The sequence below is a fragment of the Nannospalax galili genome, unplaced genomic scaffold (genome assembly GCF_000622305.1).
Source record: "Nannospalax galili isolate Female #2095 unplaced genomic scaffold, S.galili_v1.0 scaffold259, whole genome shotgun sequence".
NCBI lineage: Eukaryota > Metazoa > Chordata > Mammalia > Rodentia > Spalacidae > Nannospalax > Nannospalax galili.
Window position 1 is genome coordinate 1,740,918 of NW_008344750.1, and position 24,212 is coordinate 1,765,129.

General features: G+C 43.2%; 1 protein-coding gene across 2 annotated transcripts in view; it reads right to left on the minus strand.

Moving 5' to 3' along the window:
• Positions 1 to 24,212, minus strand: part of Osbp2 (oxysterol binding protein 2) — a 227,059-nt gene that overhangs the window by 156,388 nt on the left and 46,459 nt on the right. The window lies entirely within an intron of this gene.

Genomic DNA, 24,212 nt, shown 5'->3' on the forward strand with positions numbered 1-24,212 from the left:
AAAGCTCTGAGGTCCTGCTGGGAGATGATGCCTTATTGAGACCAACCTGTTATGGTTTGGTCAAGAAGGACTCTGAGGCCATGTCTGCCTACTATGGGGAGTGGTAGAAGGCTGGCATTTGTGCCGTGTGGCATGCCTCCTGTGGTCTGAACCCTTGCAGGCACAGGGAATGGAAAAGAGTCCCAGGAAAGAGAACAGGTCTACAATTCCAATACCATGCTCTTTCCACTAAGTCTTGGAACCACAGAGTGAGATTCTGCCACCAGAATAGAGATTGGAGGCCCAGAGTTCAAGAAGTGAACTCAAGGCATCTCTTGCTTGAAGTACCCTGGGAATGGTATTATTGTCCCTGACATTGTCATTGTGTTACATCAAGAGAGCCATAGAGCAAGAATTCCACCATTCTCTGGCTCTTCAATGGACAACTCCAAGGCAATGGCTGAGCTAACCTGATGCTACCTCGTAACAAAGGAACAGCCCCTTTGCTGGTTCTAAGAGTGAGGAGCTAACAGTCTCAAAGGGGAAGCAGAGGAGACTGAAATGTGAATTATCTCCAACTGGACCCAGTGTCTGAAAACTGAGATCCAACTATCATGAATGGATTTATTTAACTTACTCCCTTAGCACTTGAAGGAAATCTAGAATCCCAACATAACCTCAGCAGAACTCCAGCTCTTTCCACAGAGGGTGTTGGAAAAGAAAGAGCAATTGACTAGCAAGCATTCAATACTGCCAGTGGGATGAACTCACTGGCAATTTCCTTCTGTTTTTAACTCTCATTGGTTTTCCCTGGCTGTTCATCATCTGTCATTTCTTGACTCTTCTACAAGTTCTGAAGTCAAATGATGTGACAACTGTCTAGATTCTTTGCTGTTTGTGTGATAAAATGCCCTGACAAAGACAACTGAAGGGAGACATAGTTTATCTTCGTTCACAGTTCAAAGTATAATCCATCATGGTGGGGAAGTCAAGGCAGCAAGAGCTGAAACAACTGTCATATCATGTCCATGTCAGAAAGCAGAAAGCGAGGGGAAAATGCATGCATTCTAGTGCTCAGCTCCCTCTCTACACTTTCACACTCCAGGATCCCTAGCCTAAGGAATGATGCAGCCCTCAGTGGGTGGGTCTTCCCATATCAATTAGCATAAGATAATCTCTTGCAGAAATTCTTAAAGAATTTCTGGTCTTAAAGACTCTTCCCTCAGATGATTCTAGATTGTGTATAGTTGACAAAACTAACTACAACTCCACTCCTTGTCAACTTGGCACACAAACATGTCATGTTAAGCCATAATCCCTTGTCCTCATAAGCTTGTGACTGCCTTATAACACAAAAATATGCTCAGTTCAACTTTAAAAGTTCCCATAGCCATTAACAGTTCCAAAACTTTAAAAATCCAAAGGCTCTTAACTGTGAGCCCTATAAAATAAAAATTTTAAAATGTCTATACTTCCAACATATAATAGCATTTTTTATTCCAAATGGAAGAATCGGGGCATAGCAAGGAATGATTAAATCAAAGCAAACACAAAATCCAGCAGGGCAAATACCAAAGTCTGCAGTTGCATGTCTAGTATCTGGGGCTTATAATCAACTGAGATCCAAAAGACTTAAGAAGCCTTACCCCTCCATCTCTGTGCCCTCAGCACACATAGATTCTGTTCTGGGCTGGCTCCATACCGTGCCAGCAGCTCTGTCTGGCAGAAGTCCATGGTTCTGGCATCTCCAGTATCCTGGAGTCTCAATTTCAACAGAGGCTTCATCTTGACAGCTTCACATAATGGCTTCCCAAGGGCTCTCTGCAGGGATACCAATCCTGCCACACAGTGACTGACTTTAGCTGCTCTTTATGACCCCTTTAATCTTGCATCTTCCATGCCTTCAAAGCCAGCAATCACATGGATGATGATACCAAACTCTACTGCCAGCTCAGGATAGAATCAGCCCCCCTGGACCACAGTTGTATCAGTTTCAGTATGCTGACCCTTAAGAAACACTCTCCTGGGCTGGAGAGATGGCTCAGTGGTTAAGAACACTGGCTGTTCTTGCAGAAGACCCGATTCAAATCCCAGTACCCACATGGCAGCTAACAACTGTCTGTAACTCCAGTCCCAGGGGATGTGACAGCCTCTTCTGACCTCTGTGGGCATTGTACGACACAGGTGCACCTACCTACATGCAAGCAATATACACATAAACATAAATATAAAATATTTAAAAAAAAGAAAGAAACACTCTCCTAGGCAGTTGCTTTCAAGGAGTATAGGACTCCTTCAGCCTATACTTTCTTTCTTTAAATGAATTTGGATCTTCATAAGATGGAGCCTCCAAGGAGCAGAGTTTTGCCCTCAAGACACATTCCCTGCCAGGCGTGGTGGCACATGCCTTCAATCCCAGCACTTGGGAGGCACACAGGCAGATCTCTGTGAATTTGAAGCCACCCTCATCTACATAGTGAGTTCCAGGCTGCTGGGGCTACAGGGAGACCCTGTCTCAAAAACAACAACAACAACAACAAAGACACATGCCCTATTGTCCTGGTGCAGCCGAGGAGGCATCTCTTCAATGATGCTGGTCTCTTTAACAATCACATATGCTTTATCAGCACAGCTTGAATGCTCACCTGTACTGAAATTTCCTCTGCAAAAAAACTAGTCCATTATCTCTTAATTTACTTCACTCAGGTTCTCAAGACATGGACAGAATAGAACCATTCTTGGCCAAAATGTAACATTAATGGTCCCCAGCCCAATTCCTGGTAGAGTCCTTGTTCCCCTCTGAAACTTGATGAGCCAAATTCCCACCATCCACATATCTCTTCATGTTTTTGTCTTGCAAGCTCTCACCAGAATGGTCAATCATGGCTTTTCTAGCTCGAAGTTCCAAACTCTTCCACATTCCTCCTACAAAATAGTTCCAAAGGCCTAAAACTACAGAGTCAGGTTTATCACTGCAACAGTCCCACCTCTTGGTACCAATTTCCATCTTAGTTTCTTTTCTGTTGCTGTGATAAAATACCATGGTAAAAACAATTTGAGGGAGAAAAGGTTTACTGTGGCTCACAGTTCAAGGTACAGTCCACTGTGGTGGGGAAGTTAAGGTGGCAGAAGATTGATGCAGCATCCATATCAGAAAGCACAAAGCAATAAATGAATGCATGGTGGTGCTCACCTCTCTCTTTACACTTAAACACTTTAGGATCTGCTAGCCCAAGGGATGATGCACCCCACAGTAATTAATGTAATTATTTCCCATATCAATTAATACAATTAAGATCATCTCTTACAGAAATTCTCAGAAGCCCTTCTCCTAAGTAATTCTAGAGTGTGTCAAGTTGACATTAAAACATCACAACACCCAATAAGACAACCATCTTTTATTTTAAAAATGCTTTCCCTTTCTGATCCCCTTCTGCTTTGGCCACATCCCTTAGAGAATAAGATGTATAACTGAAGTAATTTTTAGCTCATAGATGTCAGCGTCTTGTGATCAGAGAAAATGTACTCTAATTTACAAAAGTGGCAAATCTGGAAAGGCATATTGTAAGCCTCATGTTTTAGATTTAGATTTTAGGCTTCAGATTTGTTTGGTGCTAAATATTGTACAGACTAACCATCAGTGGGACTGTGGCTTAGCTCAGAAAGAAAAGGAACACAGGCTGTGTTCTAGGGAGAGTGAATGGAAGCAAAGATCATAAGACCAGGAGAATGTATACAGCTTTCAAATAATTGGAAAAGGTTCTATCAACACAGCACTGGAAACAAGAGAGAAGATGAGAGAAAAATAAAGCTAGAAAAGCAGGTAAGGGCCAGAGGCAGTTGCTAGTGGGATACATTAAGAATTTAGACTCTTATCCTAAAATCATAAGCCAGTGAGTCTCCTGGACCTAATACCAGAAACAAGAGAGCTCCAGAAGTAACCCCTCACCCATATTTCTACAAGAACCCTAGTAAACTCATTGGTTCACCAAATTGGACTTTGGTGGTATCTTTACTTTGGTCTGTCACAGGTTCTCTATCTGAGGTGAGTAGATGCCTTTTTACATCTCCCCAGGAGTAGTGTCACACAACACACTTTTTAGCAGCAGCCCCAGATTTAAAAATATCTGAGAGAGCCTGGCATGGTGGCTCACACCTGTAGTCCCAGAACTTGGGAGGCAGAGGCAGGCAGATCTCTGTGAGTTCAAGGCCAGCCTGGTCTACATAGTGAGTTCCAGGACAGCTGGGGCTACAGGGAGACTCTGTCTCAAAAAGACCAAAAAAAAAAAAAAAAGAGAAAGAAACAAGAATAAGTAGATATGAAAAAGTGTTAAGACAAGGAAATCCAACACTTTATAAGGTAAATAAAAAATAAAATTCCAGGGCTGGAGAGATGACTCAGTGGCTGCTCTTGCAGAGGATCTGGGTTTGGTTCCTAGCGCCCACATTATGATTCCAGCTTGAGGGTATCTGACACCCTCTTCTGGGTTCCATGGGCATTGCATTACACAGGTACACTTAACTTACATACATGCAATACACTCATACAAATAAATAAATAAATAAAAATAATAAATAATAGCCTGGCGTGGTGGTGCATGCCTTTAATCCCAGCACTTGGGAGGCAGAGGCAGGTGTATCTCTGTGTGTGCAAAGCCAGCCTGGTCTCTATAGTGAATCCAGGCCAGCTGTGACTACAGGGAGACCCTGTGTCAAAAAGACCAAAATAATAATAATAATAAAATAATTTAAAAATAAAATTCCCTCGCACCCACCATAGCTATCGAACCTGTTAGAACTGAACCAATCAAACCTCAGGTAATCAAAACTAAAGAAACAAAATCTTAAAGTCTGGGGCTGGAGAGATGGCTCAGCAGTTAAAAACACTGGTTGTTCTTGCAGAAGACCTGAGTTCGAATCCCAGCACCTACATGGCAGCTAACAACTGTCTGTAGCTCCAGTCCCAGGGGATCCAACAGCCTCTTCTGACCTCCGTGGGCATTGCACAACACAGGTGCACTTACCTACATGCAGGCAATACACACATACATATAAAATAAAAATAATAAAAAGTTTTGAGATAATCTTAAAGTCTGTGGTTTATTGCTGGGCATTGAGGGAGGGTGCAGGAGGAAACAGGGAAAATGAAGTCAGATAAGGCCAGTGGCTACCACAGTAAAATGGTCTGTGACATTATCCTGACTAGAGCTTGGAGATGTCCAAGGGAATAAGAGCATTTTACATTAACACAGGTGCCGCACCACTTAGAATGAGGATTTGCAAGCTTGCATATGTAACATTTCCTCCTCTGAGGGCCCTGCATCTCCAGTCAGCTTATATACAATATGTGCACATATTCCTGAAGTGCATACAATTTAGACCTAAGGGTAATTATGATTGGATGTTAGATGAAATATCAGAAACAGGAGGAAAATGATACCACAGAGGAGGAGCTCAGCCTGGACCATGGGTGGTTCCAGCTAATGGATCCGTTTTTTTAAAAAATTAGGACCTGAAGAGATGGCTAAGTGGTTAACAGCACTGGCTGCTCTTGCAGAGGAAATGAGTTCGATTCCCAGCACCTGTATGGCGGCTAACAACCATCCATAATTCCAGTTCCAGGGGAATCCAATGCCTTCTTCTGACCTCCACTGCACGACACAGGTGCACTTACACATATACAGGCAATATGCTCATACACATAAATTAAAATAAATTATTTACTTATTTATTTGTTTGTTTCTTTGTTGGGCATTGTGCACATGGAGAGCACAGGACAACTTTTGGGAGTCAGCTCTCTCCTTCCACCATGAGGATCCTGGGGCTGGAACTCATCCAGCTTGCTGGGCAAGCATTTTACTCACTGAGTCACCTCACCAGCCCATCAGCCATGGTTTCTTTGCTCCCTGGGTTCTTTGGGTGTGATTATGGCATTTCTAGGCCTGGAGGTGAACTGAAGGCAACTAATATTGATAGAGAAGTCTTATTATGATGTTTTTTATTATGACACTTTCCTATTTTTGTAACATGGTAACTGAGTTGAACATAATTAAGGTGCAGTGGTAAATGATCTCCCTTATTCCTGGATGGGAGGGCAGATAATTTAATATTGATTTTAGCATCCTTGAGCATATTCAGATCAGAAGCGTGGCTATTGCTTCTGTTTGAAATGTGGTGTTTTGCTTGTGATCCTAAGCTTTGAAGCATCTCCTTTCTCCCTTGGAGCTCTCACCATTCAAACAGGACAGATCTGTCAAAGTGCTAGTTAGACTGAGTTGTGTTTGCCTCACTTAGTTATTTATATTTATTTATTTACTTACTTATTTTACGTGTATGAGTGTTTTGCCTGACTATAGTAAATGCACCTGTGTCATGCAGTGCCTGCAGAGGCCAGAAGAGGGTACCAAATCCCCTGGAACTGGAGTCAAGGACAGTTAGCCACCGTGCGGATGCTGGGAACAGAATTCCAGTCCTCTGCAAAAGCAGCCAGTGCTCTTAACCACAGAGCCATCTCTCCAGCCCCAACAATTACTCATCTTTTTGTGAATTCAATAGTTGTGGAGTTTTGTTTTAGGGAGTTTTTTTTCCTGTTTTTTTTTTTTAATGACAATTTTAAGCTAATGCTCATGAAGAAAGTGAATACTTAGAATTGTGCTGCCAATGATGAAAATCCTATCTAAGAGAATGCCTTATTTACAGAGCCCTGTCATACCATCCTTTGGGCTCTCTACTGGAATAACAGAATCAAGCCCCAAATGCCTTCTAAATTGCATTCTCTTGTGATATGTAGTAGTGACTGTGTTGTATCAGAGCTGTATTGAATGATGTTACTATAGAGTATTTTCTTTCCAGATGATGGTTGAAAAGCAAATAAACTACTGGGGGTGGGAGTGGGGGGCTGGAAGGATGGCTTAGTGGGTAAAAGCACTTGGTACCAAGCCTGATAACTGGAGTTCAATCTTTAAAACCCACATGTGGAAGGAGAGAACTGACTGTTGAAAGTTGTCTCTGACCTCCACATACATGCCACGGCAGGCACATGTGTGTAGGCAAATAGACATAAGAAAATAAATACATAAAAAATGTAATTTTTAAAATGATATAAGGCAGGTGCCACAACAGTAATATAATTTTGCTGTTTTCTGGGACTTTGTTTTTTTCTTTTATGGAGAATATTCACTGTCTCTATAGTTTTGTGCAAACGACAACAGAATTTGGAAAAGCTGTTGCTGCCATGGAGGCATAACACTGCTATTGTTGGTATACATGTATGTACGTATATGTGTGTGTACATATATACAGATTGTGGTAGTTTGAATGAGAAATGTCTCCTATAGGCTCATGTATTGGAATATTTGGTCCACTGTTGGGGAGGTTATGGAACTGTTAGGAGGTGCAGGCTTGCTGGAGGAGGTATGCCACTGGGGGCAGGCTTCTAGATTCATAGCCTTGGCCTACTTCCAGTTGGCCCTCTCTGTGTCCTGTACATGTGGTTGAGAAGTGATCTCTCAGCTTCCTGCTCCTGCCTCATTGGCCACCATTTGCTGTCATGCTTTCCTGCTATGATGAACGCTTATCCCTCTGGACCCATAAGCCAAAAATGAACTCTTCCTTCTATAAGTACCTTTGGGTATTTTAATACAGCAACAGAAAAGTGACTAATACACATACATAATTTGAATTTTATTATATTTTATTTTTTAATTTGGGGGAAATGTTAGCTGTGCTGTCAATTTTGAGAAAAAGTATCCCAATTTATCATATTAAGTTGGCATTGTACAGAAATTAACAGCCATGTTGGCGTATAAATGTTAAACTTAATTTTCATCCATTTTTACAGGGGTAATATACTGTATTAAACATGCAAAGTCTTATCTACATAGGTTTGTTTACAAAAATTAAAGTATTTTCTGACTAATGAATAAAATAAAATAAAACGTTAAAAAAAATGAAGTCTGAATAAAGGTACCCTGAGTGAGTAAAGTTGCTCCTAGAAGCCATACGTTATTAAATGAAAAACCTCAGTGCCAGGAATAGGTTGCCTTCCTGAGTTGGTCAGTACAGCTCCAGAAGACTCCAAAACCAGCTATTGCTACTGCTCTTGGTTGCCCATCAAAACTAAATGAGACTCTATTTCTGAAGATACCACATACTTAGGTTTCAGGACATAGAGAAATCAAGCTCAAACTGAGATGGAAGCTTCCTTCCTGTTGGTTAGCTATCACAGTACAGGAAGGTGTTACACAGCTGCTGAGGGAAGAAAGTCATCAACAGTTTGACCCTGCTGTGGACCCTGTGTGTTACATTACTGATCTGTGCATGTATCAAGATGTGCCCTCTACAGCAATATTGGCCTGGCTAGCATAGGGATAACCAACTGCTTTCTGACTAGATTTGAAGCCTGCTTCACAGGAGGAATTCATACCTTGCACTGTAAACATGCTCAAAAACCTACTGCTGGGGAGGTCATTGCTCCTAGCTGGGTTTTGCTAAATTGCCATGTTGTGCCCATCAAACTACATTCTAAATATTTATGTTTATGCCCACAGATTAATGTTCCTCTCAGCCTCATTCCAAATTTCTTTTCACAGTGGGCAGTGGTTCCTGTTCCTGCAGAGACTCAAAATGCTCAAAATGCTGAGAATAAACAACTATGGACTGCTCAGCCCTAAACAGGACATCTTTGTCACCCTCACCAAGGCTCAGGGAACATGGAGGATGAGAGAGCAGAACGAGTAAGAGCCAGAAGTGAGGACCGTTGTGGAATGCTGTCTTCTGGGCGTGACAGGGCCATGGCAATTGTGAACTCAGCAGCTGTGACAACTTGCCCAAGACCTGCAGAGACTGGGCCCGTCCACATTCCATCATGGATGGGGAGGGGCTCACAAGGCCTCACCCCTCCTGGAGGAGTTGTTGGTAACTAATGGTTGCTGTGGGAAGGGGAGCTAACTTCTTCAGTGGTATAGCCACTGAAGGTGTAGCCTGTGCTCCTATAAATAATCACTCATTTGTGCTCATGTCAGCCAACTTTAGAGTCCTTGGGTCACAAAGGCAAACAAATAAAACAGACATGAAAGTAGACGTTGAAAAAGAGGAAGAGGATCAGCAGAAGTAAGAGGGGGCAAGAAAGGGTAATGGAGGTGACGATGATCAAAATAGATACATGTATGAAGATGTCATAATGAAACCCATTATTATGTACAATTAATATATTCTCATAAGATCATTTAATTTTTTTAAGTAATGAGAACATTTGAGAAAATGAAAATACAGCAGATTAGCTTTTCTAGTCACCTAATACCCAAATCTAAACTGAATCTTTACTCATAATAAAAAATATTTTAACCCTAGCACTTGGAAAGCAGGTGGATCCCTTGAGTTTCAGGCCAGTCAGAGCTACATAGTGAGACTCTGTCTCAAAAATAATTAATAAAAAATAAAGTTCTTCAATTTTCAGTTTTTTTATGTAGTGAAATTATGCAGTGTGACATGTAAATTTGGGGCTAAATGCCTTTAAGATTATCAAGGCCCAATGCAATTTCTCGTCTTGAACTTTAGCTCTGCTCTTTTGTCTTTCATTTCGATGCTTCATGTTCCATTCATTTTTTTTAATTATTTTTATTTTATATGTATGTGTGTATTGCCTGGATATATGTGAGTGCACCTGTGTCGTGCAATGCTGCGGAGGTCAGAAGAAGGCTTCAGATTCCCCTGGAACTGGAGTTAAGGATGGTTCATAGCTGCCATGTGGGTGCTGGGAATCGAACCTGGGTCCTCTGCAAGAGCAGGCAGTGCTCTTAATTGCTGAGCCATCTCTCCAGCCCCCTATTTGTTCTTTTTTTTTAAAAAATATTTTATTTATGCTGGGCATGGTGACACACACCTTTAATCCCAGCACTCAGGAGGTAGAGGCAGGTGGATCTCTGTGAATTCGAGGCCAGCCTGATCTACATAGCATGTTCCAGGTCAGCTGGCACTACAGGAAGACCCTGTCTCAAAAAGACCAAAATTCTTTTTATTTATTATTTTTATTTTATGTGTATGAGTGTATTACCTGTATGCATGTAAGTGCCCTCATGTCCTGCAGTGCCCATGGAGGTCAGGAGGGCAGAAGAGGGCATTGGTTCCCCTGGAACTGGAGTTACAGATGGTTGTTGGCCACCATGTGGGTGCTAGGAATCAAACCCAGGTCCTCTGAAAGAGCAGCCAGTGTTCTTAACCACTGAGCAATCCCTCCATCCCCTCATGTTCCATCCATTCTATACTAGCATCCAGGGTATCACTTTTATCCTGTTTATTACATTTGTTTTGTTTTCATTTCAGTGGCTTCAAACAGCCCTGGAAAGAGTCTAAAATTCAGGGATATATCCTAAAATTCAGACTGCTGTCTGGAAAGTGCACTCCTGCTCCTGATGTATATAAAAGGCTTTTGTTTCTCCCTTTAAAAATACTGGTTGAGAGCCATCAAGATGAGTCAGTGGGTAAAGGCACCTGCTGCCAAGCCTGATGACTTGAGTCCAATTCCCAGGACCCACATGGTTGAAGAAGAGAAATAACTCTTGCAAGTTGTCCTCTGACCTCCACACATGCCATGGAGGTCACACACACACACACACACACACACACACACACACACACACACACTCCCCCATTCCGGCAACCCAATCAATTTTAAAACCTGTCTTGTTCTAACTCTCAGTACAGACAGAGGCCTCTGCCTGATGCCGGAGGGCTTACACATAAACCCTGCTTGACATGGAAATCAAACAGAGGTGAAAGGAGCTCAGCCCCTCTCATGCTGAGGGTTGAGGCTTGCCACAAGACAAGCCTGGACTAAACACATTAATCAACCAAACAATAATTGCCCAATATAAACTTAAAAGAAAAAATATTTATGTTGGTTCATTGTTTGAGAGCTATCAGTTGTCAGGGCATGGCAGAGCAGAGCAGTTCACATAATGGTGGCCAGAAAGCAGAGAAAGGACAGAAGACTAGGGATCTGATAGATCCTTCAAAGGCATGCCCCCAGTGACCTACTTCCACCAGTTAGGCCTGACTCCCCCAAACAGTACAACTGGCCCCTCAAAACAGTGCCATCAGAATGGGACCAAGTATTCAAAGCTTGAGTCTGTGGGGACCATTTCATGTTCAACCATAACATTCCACCCAGCCTCTGAGAGTTCATGGCCATCTCATAATGCAAAGTGTTCTTAGTCCAGCTCCAAGAGAAGTCAAAGTCTTCACGTTGTTCAAAAGTCTAAGTTCAAAGTCTCCTCTAAGACTCAAGGCAAACTCATAACTGTGAGATTTTATATCAAAAAGAAAGTTATATACTTCCAAGATAGAATTGCACAGAGAGACATTCACATTCTAAAAGGGAGAAAGAGGAGTATAGGAAAGAGATGATACCAAAGCAAGTGCAAAGCCAGCAGGCTAAACATTACATCCTGTAGATTCATATCCAAAATCCAGGGTACGTGGTAATAGGATATGAGCTCCAAAAGGCTTAGGCAGCCCCACCCCTATGGCCTTGCTGTATGTAGCTTGCATGGTCATCCCCCCAGCCCCGGCCCCGCCCTTGATTGCCTGCACTTTTTCTAAGGACACATTCCTGGCATCTCCAGCATCCTGGATTCTCTACTGCAACTTAGGTTTCACCCTCATAGCTTCATGAGCAATCATCTTGGGAGCTGCTTACAGGGATCCTGATCCTGCCATACACTGACTAGCCTCCCATGCCTTCCTTTGAAATTTTGGTGGAAGCCTCCACGACCTGGTAATTCCTGCATTCTGTACACCTACATAACTGGTATCTTGTAGATGACATCAACTCGGGCAAGTCCCCTTGAACTATAGCAGCCTATGAGTGCCTGTGTGAATGAACCCAAGACATCACCTATATGGTTGTATATAGGGTGCTCTGTGTCTCTCAAAGAAAATGGGTTCAAACCTTTATAACCTTAATCCTGCCATAGTGATAAACTCCTTTCCTAGTCTTCCAGTGCAAAGTACTTTCTTTTTAATGACACAAATCTCTTTAACAATTAAACCATCTTTGTATCTTTAAATATGTTCCTTTTATGGTTGAATTGTATATTTTTCAAATCTTTCCATTCTGCTTTTTCATCTTGATTCTCACTGTAAGCCTAGCTAAAAGCAGCCAACGATATCCATGCCATAGCCTGAAAACTATCCTGACTTGAACTTTTCCTCCACCAAATGAATTAGCCCATTGTATATTTAGCTTCACTCAAAGTTTCAGGACATGGCCAAGAATTAAATTCTTTGTAAGAATGTAATATAAATAGCCTCTAATCCTATTTCCAATAAAATCCTTCCTGCCATTGAAAATTCCTCATGAACTTGGCCTCACTATCCACATTCCTATTGATGTTTTGGTCTTCTGAGTTCCCACCACAACTGTCCACTAAGCTCTCCTCAAAGAGCCACACTGTCAGGTTTAGTCACAACGATAGGCCCACTTCTCTAGCACCTATTTTCTGTTTTAGGTACTTTTGCATCACTGTAACCAAATACTTGGCAGAAATAACACAGGAGGAAGGGTTTATTGTGACTGGTGGGTTCAGAGGTGTTGGTCTATCATGGTAGGTAGGGTGTGACAGAGCCAACAGCTTACCTAGGGACAGTGAGGAAGCAGAGAAAGAGGAGGGGAATGGGGAACCCGATACAAACTAGAAAGTCCCTCCTTCAGTGACCTGCTTTCTCTGGTTTGGTCCCATCTCCAAAAGTTTCTGTAGTTTCCCAAAATAGTGCCATTCTCTGGGGTCCATGTTCATGTTCAAACATGAGTTGGTGGGGATATTTCCTATTCAAAACATAAAATTTAGTGATTTACTTGTGTGCATTGGCCACTTCAGAGACCCTTTGTCATCTCTTGTGTTTCTTGGGATAGTGATGCATCTCAGAGCATGGGGCCTGGCTACCAGAGTAGCCACCAAGAGGTTGAAGTTTTATAATCCACAGTATGGAAATGTTAGTGCCTCTGGATGAACAATGATGAGTGAGAAATGTTGTGAGGGGAGCCAGGCAGATGAGTCATCCTCCAATCCCATTCTGTGGACCTCTCTCCCAGGGATCCTTGCAAACCTTCTGGAGAACATGAGTAGTCTCTGTGACTAGCAGTTTGCTGTGAAATGGTGGCCAGCCTCTTCATTCATTACATGATCTTGCATTTTTCCTTTGCCTTTCTTTCTCTTTTGCCTCCACATCCTCAAGGCTCACCTTGAATGCCATTTAGTGCCCAACCAGCAGCAGTAGAGACCAAAACTGAACCTTCCATTATAAATGGTTTATTTCTTTGGAAAAGCTAGGCAGCTACCATGTATATCAGCCCCCCCACACCTTTTTTTTTACCTTGGTCAGGGCGGATAAGCAGTTTCCCCCTAGTAGTGGAGTGCCTTCTCTGCTCTGTAGGACCTCCAGTGTCACAATCCAAAGTTCCCCAAGGCCTCATCTGCTGGCCTGGATTCCCGTACAATATAACCTCAGACCAAGTGGCCCAATCCAGCAAGCAGGTACACCAGTGTTCCTAACCATGTGTTTGCTGGTCTCAGGCAAACCCCACTGCCATGCAAGGGGGCAGCCAGCCTGATAGACAATGAGGTATATACAGAAGGCCCAGCTGAGGTACCATCTATGAGATGTCCCTTAGGCCTGGGATTCTGTCTTTCAGGATTCAGATCTGAGCAGCACAAGGTGAGACTGTATTGAACACAAATCTTGTTCACCTTCTTTAGAGGTCCTCAACCACTTCCTTTGTGTTTCCTGGTTGGTGCCTTACCCACACCAAACTGTCCCTTGCATGAATTATTACAGTGGAGCAGGAGAAGAAAGAGGACAGCACATAAAAACCCCCCTCTGTTCACTGCTCAATGGTATGTTTTCTCCTTGTAAATCCTGTCCAAAAAATGTCCATGGCAAGAAAAGTCCATGTGATGTGCAGATACACTTGCTGAGTAACTACGGTAGCTCTGTAGCTTGCTGTGAAGTGGCACCCAGCAAGGCGATACACTGCAGTCACTTTGATCTGTCCTCTGGTTTATGGCCCTGAGCCTGTATCTCCCAAACAGTGTCAGCTCTTTCATCTTGCCTTGTCTACGTTTCCTAACCTTCATAAGAAATGTCCATGGCAAGAAAAAAGCTGACAGAGCAGCCAATTTGAATCCAGACACACAGAAAGATAAAAAGTCACAACTCTGAAACACAGCATGTCACAGCCTGACACATATCCTTCACAACAAACTTGACTGAAGCTGACCATGATTCACTTGGTAACTCCCACCCAACCTGACAAGTTCTAACTCAGCAAGCACTTACTCTGGCCACCTACATAAAGGAACCATGCTAGAAATCATAGAATGAGTAGAAAGATAAATAAAACACATTTTGTGGCCTTAAAGAACACTCTGTCTTATAAGGAGACAGGCTTATAAACTGCAAGCCACTGTTTAATGGGAGACACAGGGAGGGGCTGAGAGTACAACTCTGGTACTTGCCCAGTCTGTGTGAGGCCCTGGGTTTGATTCCTCAGCACTGTAAAAATAAATGCTGGTAGTATTAACTAATCAAAAGTATATTTATTCCAAAAATGACTTAATCTGAAAGTCTTTAAAAAATAAAATAGCTAGGGGTGTGGTTCAATGGTAGTTTTTATACAGCATGGGCAAAGCTCTAGGTTCAATCCCCAGCACTGGACCCAAAAAGCCCCCAAAACCTATGAGACATACATATATGTATATATAGAGATAGAGATATTTAGACATATCTATATATAATTTAAAAGCTAAATAAACATAGGAAAATAAATTCAAAGTGGGGCATCCACCTTATGAAAATTCACTAACAGCCTTATACTTTACCTGCATCACTGTCTATATGTTATACTTCAATAAAAAGCACATTAAAATACCTTAGAAATGAAGATGATCTCAGTGGACAAAAGAAGAAAACGTACCCTGTGCCTTAGTTACTTTGCTTAGTTACTTTAGTTACAGCTAGAGGAAGAAGAGTTTGTTTTGGCTCACAGCTTGAGGACACAGCCTATCATGGTGTCAGGAGGAAACTGGTCCCACTGCATCTGCAGTCAGGAAGCAGACAACTATAAATCTTCATGATTGGCTCACTTTTCTTTTTTTATTAAGGCCAGGACTTTATCACAGACATGCCCAGAAGCTTGTCCCCTTAGGTGATTCTCCATCTTGTCAAGCTGACAAATAACTATCATAACTCTCCTTGTCAATTTGACATCCAAACACATCACTTTAAAGCCATAACCTTCTTCCCCTTTTCACCATAGGCTCATGGCCATCTCATAATACAAAATTCATTCAGCTCAACTTCAAAAGCCCGCATAGTCTTTAACAATTCAAAAATTATTTAAAAGTTCAAAGTGCAAGTCTTATCTGAGACCCAGAGCAATCTCTTAGCTATAAGTTCCAATAAATTATGGCATCTTATAAAACCAAATACAAGTTACCTCCAATGTACAATAGCACAAAATAACATTCCCATTCCAAAAGGGAAGTATGGGCACATAGCCAAGAATGATCAGACTAAAGCAAGACAGAAACCCAGCAGGGAAAATTCTCTCTGGCATCTGGAGCTCATGATGGAATTATCTGGGCTCCAAAGGGCTTTGGGTAGCCTTGCCCCTCCAGCTCTGCCACATGAAACACATATAGCTTCTCTCTTAGGTTGACTCCACTCCATGTCTACAAGTTTTTCTTGGTGGACATCCCTTGGCTCTGTCCTCCTGAGGTCTCCCCACTGCAACTTAGGCTTCATCTTCACAGCTTCACAATATGACCTCTCAGGGGCTCTTTACAGGGAATCAAACCCTATCACACTGCCTTGCTTCAGTGCCTCTCTGGGAGCATGTGCAAGACTCCATGACCCAGTAAATCTTGCATCCTTCATGTCTGCAAAAATCAGTATCATGTGGACAATGCTGCAAATTTCTGATGCCAGGCTTTGAAATGCAGCCTGCCCCCTTGGACCACTGTTGCCATGGCTTCTGTCTGCCTAGTCAAATTCTTTGCAGCAGGGAACACCTTCAGTAACATTCTCAATTCAAGTTCTCTCCTTTTAAATACGTTTGGATTCTCACAAATTAGAGCTTTCAGTTGGTAGGATCTTGTCTTCAGGGAACCTTTCTTATTGTTCCAGTGAAGAGAATGAGGTTCCTCTTTAACAATTACAGATGCTTTGATCTGTATTCTTCTTGTCATACTTTAAACTTGTTCAAACACCTGTCCTCAACAAGCTTCACATTTTTTATCCCCTTCCCAGCAGCCATCAGTTGCCTGTACTTCCTCAGGCAGGGTTGGGGTTTCTTGCCCACTTCTGCACTATTGCACATAGGAGTGTTACTATGTTTTTGAGATCCTAACTTCAATTCCTTTGGATAAGTACCCAAAATGTGGATCTCTGAAATTCCACGTCTGTGCTGGGATTTTGTCTGACTTGAGCTTACATGGGACTTGTGCATGCTGTCACCATTGTGGTGAGTTCATATGAGTAACTGCCAACCTGTCTGGAGAAAACTGTTTCCTGTGATCATCCACCACCTCTGGCACTTACAATCTTCTGCAAGGATCCCAGAGCCTTGGGAGGCAGAATACTGTCTTTTTGAAGTGAACTAATTTGTAATACCTTTTTCTGGGGCCCCAGGCACTAATGCAAATAGAAGAGAATGACATCACCACAGATGAATGGAGGGTTGGCCAACCTAAACTTCAAGCATAGTCGAAGTAGGCTGTTCTCTGGTGGCAATTATAGGGGCTGAACTTCAAAACGATAGTATGCTGTGTCCACCTAGAAAACGAGGCCCCTAATAGCTTTGTCAGCCCTCAGTTTCCCTCTTCTTTTGCCAGAGGCCAGAGAGCAGGCAGAGCGAAACAGCCTGCAGGAATGGTTCCAAGGTTTCTGTCTCCACAAGTGACATGCACTCATGTAAGTCTTAAGTAGAGAAAATACCCTCAGTGGTGGCAGGAACTGTCAGGGGGAACCTACTTTTGTAGCCCTCAGTGTACTCACTCCACAATTCCCCTTATCACAGCAGGAGCTGTGGTGTGGACAGTGGACAGCTCAGGGACACTCAGCAGCTCACTCTAGCAGTCTCTCAGTGAGTGAGGAAGTCCCTCACTCCCCACAGCACAGCCCTTGCCTCACACTAGCCAGAGTCACTTGCAGTATGTGCCATAGAGTCCCATAGGGTCCTTATGGTTCTAATGACCTCTCTATTTCCATTCAAGTTCAAGTTACTATCAGGTACTTGTAACAATTGTCGAGGTTCACTTTGTGAGTCAAATTCAGAATACCAGGGCACTCGAGGCCCATCAGCCAAATTACAGAACATGCTTGAAAAAGACAGACAACACACACGACAGAAACAAAGTTCCTCACATTGCCATTCCCTTCCCAATTAAAAAAGTGGGGCCTGGATCATGGTTTCTGTCTTTATAATCTCTATCAAAAACAAACAGCACAGCAAGGCCAGTTCAGTTCTGAGCCAATTTCACAGTGAGAGGGGCCAGCCAGAGAGACCATGTGACTTGTCTGAGCATGTGGTAGATGAAAGAAATAGGGTTCAAGTGCACTGAGAGCGTTTGTTGGTTGGACTGTTCTGGAAGTTTCTGGCAAAGCTGTAGTGAAATCAGATCAACACTTCTTTAGGCCAGCTGGGAAAGTCTGACCTCTAGATTCCCTCACTGGAATCGGAGTCGAAAACTTCAGGATACCAAAGCAGGTGCAATGTCTGAACATTAGTACCCAAATATGGCCTCCAAAAACACCTGCTGCATGAGACATTTGCCCAAGAGACCAGATGGGGAGGGCTGAGAGGAGCTGAGGGCTGAGGGGTGAGGAGTGAGCCCTGCACTCTTGGCAGGTGCTTTCGTTGGCTTCCAGCATCACCAAGACTGTAGGGATCTAGTGGGTGGAGATCCCAACTAACAGTGCAGAGGCTCAAAAGGCCTGATGTTTTCTGTTCTGGATATCTGAACACCAGGGCATGAATTGACTAACACATTTGCAGAGGTTTCTTAATCTGGAGCTAGATGCAAAAATAGCATGCTCAGAAAACATAGGCCACCAGCAAAGGAACATAACCACAATGAGTCCATCCAACAAAGAATTTGTAGCAATAAAACAGAAAGAAGCCAGGTGGAGTGGCACATGCCTACAACCTTGGCATTTGGGAGGTAAAATCAAGAAGATCTGGAATTCAAGGTCAGAGAACATTCTGGGCCAGCCTGGGCTACATGAAGCCTGTCTCAAAACACAAAAAGAAAAACAAAGGGAAGGAGGGAGGGAGGGTAGGAAGAACTAAAATCAGTAAGAAAGAAAAAAATGATCCACTTCAAGCCTTTAAAATATTTCTGTGTATGTCTGTCTTTGAGATGGGGTCTCCCTGTAGTCACAGCTAGCCCAGAACTCACTATGTAAACCAGATTGGCCTCAATCTCACAGAGATCCATCGGCCTCTGCCTCCCAAGGGCTGGGATTAAAGGCATGTCCCACTATGCTTGGCTTCAAGCCTTTAAAATTCTTAATATGAGAACCTAGTGTGAAATCTACCTCAATGCATATTTAGGTGCACAATACAGCACGGTCATCCATAGGCAATATTGTATAGGTCACTGGAACGCATTCTCACAGGATACATCTCTAAAAAATCATTTTAGTTTTGATTTTTAAATTTTTATTATGACTTTTATTTTTAATTTTTAATTATGTGTATATGTGTGTCTATGTGTATGTTCATGTGAGTGCAGTGCCCACAGAACCCAGAAGAGGGCATCGGATCCCCTGGACCTGGACTTACAGTGGAATGTGAGATGCTTGTACAGGTGCAGGGAATTGAACTGGGGTCTGCTGCAAAAGCAGTACAAGCTGTAACTGCTGAGCCATCTCTCCAGCCTCATGTGACTGAAATTTTATACCTGTTGATTAATGACTGTCAACTAAAGTTCCAGTCTTTGCTTCTATGCGTTTTTAGACATTTATGTAAATGGGATTATGTAGTATATGTCTTCCTGTGACAGGCTTATTTCACTGTAGGTTTATTTAAGGTTATCACAAATACTAGGACTCCCTTTTTAAGACTGAATAACAACAATCCATCATATGTGTAACACCCTATTGTTTCATCCTTTCTCTGTTGATGAATACAGGCTGTTTCTATATTTTGATTATTGTGAATAATGTTGCAATGGGAGTGATAATATGTTTTTGAGATTCTAACTTCAATTCTTTTGGATAAGTATCCAAAATTGGGATCACCGAATCATACATATAGTCATTTCATTTTTAATTTTTGAGGAACATCCATACTAGAAAACAACTCTATGTAAAAGTGGGCAAAAGCCAGGGCCAGCAAGATGGCAGGAAAAGGCACTTTCCATGTCAGCTTGACAACCTGAGTTCTCCAGGACCAATGGTGAAGGGAGAAAAACAAGTCCTTAAAAATGTCCTCTGACCTCTACCTTGCTAGGAGGCCAAGGTCAGCCTAAGCTACATAATGAATTGCAGCCCAGCCTGGGTTACAGCATGAGATCCTTCCCAAAAGAAAGAAAAGAAGGCAAAAGACTTGAACGGGCATGTCACAAAAATGGACACCCAAGGGCTAAGGACATGTGAAAACACAGTCACCTTCATCAGTTGTCAGTGAAAGTGCATATGCCCCATAAGTCACCAACTCACACTTTGGTCTTTAGTAGTCATGTGCATGCATGATCCAAATGCTGCGGTTCTGCAGGGTGTCCACTGTGAACTGTACCCTTATTTGTCCACCTTTCTTATACAACTTATGCTTCTTTAAAAGCTTCTATATAAATGACTGGGAAAGGGCTGGGGACATAACTGAGAGGCAGAGTGCTTACACCAGGTCCAGTCCCAATCCCCAACACTGGAGAAACAAAGTCCAAACCAAAACCAAAACCCAGGAGATGAATTCTTTCCCAGTAGAGGTGGTAGCAGCAGTAGCTGGCAGTCAGGGGCAGCAGTGACAGCAGGTGGCAGTGTCATCCCTGGGATGGTTCTGGGATGTGACTTTGGCCATGGATCTGGCTGCTCAGGCTCCACTGTTCTTATCAGTTTGCTAAGACCTCTTTGTTTTTCCAGGGCTTCTGTGAACTACCCAAGACCCTTCCTCGGTAAGGGAGGGGCATGTACTGTGTGTGTGCTGTGTGTTGTAAATGTGTGGTGTGTGTATGGTGTCTGTGGTATGTGTTTGGTGTGTGCTGTATGGAGTGTAAATGTGTGATATGTGAAGTGTGTGTGGGGTGTGTGTGTGTGTGTATGAATGGCGTGTAATGTGTGGTTGGTAATGTATATGGTGAATGTGTGTGGTATATGGTGTGTATTGGGTGTGTGTGTGTCTTTTTTTTTTTTTTTTTTTTTCCTACTCAAAACATCCAGCACTGGTTTTCTGACTTTGACTAGGAACCTTCCGACACACCTAGGCATCCTGACACAAGGGCTATTAAAAAAAAAAAAAAAAACAGAGATGGGGGTTGGGGATTTAGCTCAGTGGTGGTGGGGGGGGTGGAGAGATGGCTCAGGGGATAAGAGTACTTGTTCTTCCAGAGGACCCAGGTTCAATTCTCAGCACCTACATGCTGGCTCTAGCTCTGTCATCTTCTTCTGGCTTTTGCAGACACTACACACACATCAATAAATATACCAGCAATCAAAATGCTTGTACAAATAAAAATAAATCATTTAAAAAAAAAACAGGGAGTGGGCCTTGGAGGTGGCTCAGAGGTCAACTGCACTTGTAGAGCAAACCCAATAACCTGACTTTGATCCTCAGAACCCATGGTGGAAATGCCATGGTGCCACATAACTAATATAATAATAATAATTATTATTATTATTATTATTTTCTTTTTAAATCAGGGAGAGTCATGGAGCCAGTTGTTCGAAAGACATAGGCCACAGGTGGCAGCAACAGTCTGCAGCCTGTCCATCTCTCTTAGGCTGCTTGGAAGCGCTGGGACCCTTCCAGGTAGGAGTGGGGAGGGCCAGCACCTTCCCTTTGCTCACTTGGGGCTGACTGCAGAACTCCATGTGGAATAATCACATAGGAAGTGAAAGAAGGGTAGGAATATTCTCCCCTGCTCCACACACAGAGGCTGGAACAGACACCTGGGCAGCTCTGTGAGGCCCCATGGGACAGAGCCACCAGCTGACCCTCAGTTTTACCCAGTGGGATGCACTGACTTACCTCCCCCAAGCCTGCATTTATATTCCCAAAAGCCATCTGTGCTGCTTGGGTGGCAATATTTAGCAGATGCCTAGCACCACAACCTCCAATGTGGTGAACTGAAGTGGCCACTGTATGCTGGTTTCAGAGAGGGGACTGCCCGTGAGATCTGACACTATTTCATCTTGCTTCTGACCTCATTTTTGCCATTAAAGTTTCTCTTGGGAAATGCTAAATAAGGGCTCCTATTACAAGGACACTTTGATATATTTTTTAAACTGAAAATTAAAAAGGAAGTTTGTAAGACAGTCTCCTGTTATTAAAATTCATAATGTAATGCTGGGCATGATGGCTCATGCCAGCACTCAGAGGCAGAAGCAGGCAGATCTCTGTGAGATAGAGACCAGCCTGGTCTACATAGTAAGTTCCAGGTGGGCTGAGGCTACAGGGAGACCCTGACAAAAAAAATTCACAATGTAAAATTTGTACCCAGAGAATGACAAACAGCAACTTCTAAGGCACAGAATTTTTACCAATGCAACTTCCATCTGTACAGTGCCTCACTTCCTATGGGAACTGTCACAGACAGGTTCTTGATCCCCACAAGTTCCACAAAATAGGCAAAGCAGACACTGGTTGAACAAATATTCATCATGCAGATTCCACGTGGAAGGAACCTACAAGAAGGAACCAGCCCCATTTTGCAGCCAAGAAAGGAAAAGAGGCCAGGAAAAGACAAAGCACATATCCAGCCTGTAGTACTGGTCAACCTCAAAGGCCAGAGCTGGGAGACTGGAGAGGAACACCTCCAGATATGTCTATGAGAGGGTCCTAGAAAGCATGAACTGAGGACACCCATCCTAAATGTGGACAGCACTAGCTACAGGCTGGGGCCTAGATGGATTAAAAAGGGGTGGGGAAGAGAAGGCCAGCCAAGTGTTGGCATCCAGTCCCCTTTCTCTGCTTCCTGGTGAGCTGTTCTCATTCACCACAAATCCTCACCAACATGGTGCTCTTCCCAAGTATATGGGACCAAATGACCATGGGCAAAGCCCTCCAAAACCATGAGCCAAAACAAACACCTTCCTTAAGTTATTACTATCACGTATTTTTGGTCCAGAGATGAGAAAGCTGATAGGTTCACGTTTCTTGGTCACCAGGGCAGGCATATTTGATGGAGAAAACTGGAGTAGCTATTCAGGTCATAGTCTATATGATGGTTGGTTTTAATGTTATCTTGTCACAAATTATAATCACCTGAGTAGAGAGGCTCAACTGACGAATCGTCCTGATATGGGAAGACCCTTCTGGTAGCAGCCCAGGTGAAAAGGGCATGGCAGACGGATTATTTGCCTTTTGCTGGCTTGACCTTCCCTCTTGCAGACAAGTTGATTTACCTGTTGCTACTGCTGCTGCTACTGATTTCTTTGCTGACATCAGAACAAGCACTTCCAGGCTTCTGTCCTTGACTACAGACCAGTGGCTCTCCAGGAATCCTCCAGATTTTCGGTGCCAGATTGGTATTGCTGAAGCATCCAGCTACGTAGACAGAACAACTACAAGGGTATTGGCCTCTCCAGTGTGAGGCAGTCACTGTGGGATTCCTCCAACTGCTGAGGCACCCAGCAAGGACTGAGCAACTATCGGGTTCTCAGCCTCTCAGCTGATATTCAGCTGTTGTTACTATTTCAATATGATTTAATAAATTATACACACACACACACACACACACACACACACGCATACACACACATATATTGGTTCTGTTCCTCTAGAGAACTTTGACTAATACAGTATGGATCTCTCACTTGCAAACTAAAACCCACATTCTAAGAGACACAGCCCTGGCCTGCCTTTTCCCTACCCAGCTCAAAGCTAATATAGGGGTGGGGGGAACAGCTCCAAAATGATGTGCTGGCTGAGTGAATTAATGCACGAGTGTTATGGAATCAGTGGAACAGGCCCTGAAGACCTCACCCAATCCACACCAGAGTGATGTCATCTCAATACCCAACCCAAAGTTCTCCTGACCCCACAAGTGCACCCACCCCATCAGCACCACTCACTGGAATCCATCAGACCCACCTTTGGAGTTCCATCTAAGGCGCTTCCTAAGATCCAGTAGAAAATCTATCACAGAATGGTAGAACATGTTTCAGCTTTGCAATTTTGAGTAAAATGTCTTAAAAATGAGTAAACAGGACACTTTTTCTGCCAATGCGGCAAGAGGAAACCAGATGTCTTTCCACATCGTTACAGTTTTGAATGGAAAGATGGGTTAGGCTCAGCCTGGGCTTCACCAAGCAGAATTCAAGTTCTCTCCATCATGTGCCTCTTGTCTCTCAGATCCATCGACTCTGTCCAGCCGCCCTGCTTAGCCTTGCACCAGGCCACAGTCACCTCATCTAGACTCACTGCCTCTTCATCTACCTCACTGTGCTCTCCCTAACCCCTCCTGGACAATTCCTGTCTAAATTGCATTTTTTAAACTTTATTTTAAGCCTGGCCAATGCTCTGCTACTGAGCTCTATCTCAACCCTTCCCTTGAACTACCTTTCTCTCTTTTGTTAGAATAAAGACCCTCCTTTTGAATAAAGCTTTTCATTTCTTCTGGACTGACTCCTTGTCTGCCTCTTCTAAGCTTATAGTTCCCTGGATTCCTGGCTGAGCTTTGCCCTGTGCATACGCTGTTCCTTCTACCCACATGGTGTCCCTTTACCTATATGCTATTCCCTGGACCTCTCTGTTGGTCTTTCTACCTGTCTATGTTTCCCTCCACCTGGACATCCTCTTCCCATTGACCATTTGGCTACTCCATCCCTCAGGCCAGTCTCTTCTGTGCACTGCTAACCCCCACCTCCCATCCCAAGCTACCATCAGTGCTAACCCATAGCATGCTCTAATTCTGCATATGGATTTTGGCAGGGGATTTGACTCATTTGTTTAATTAATGGTGAATAAAGGAAAGTGTAGAACCTTTTTCTTGCCATATTAATTAAGCCATTGG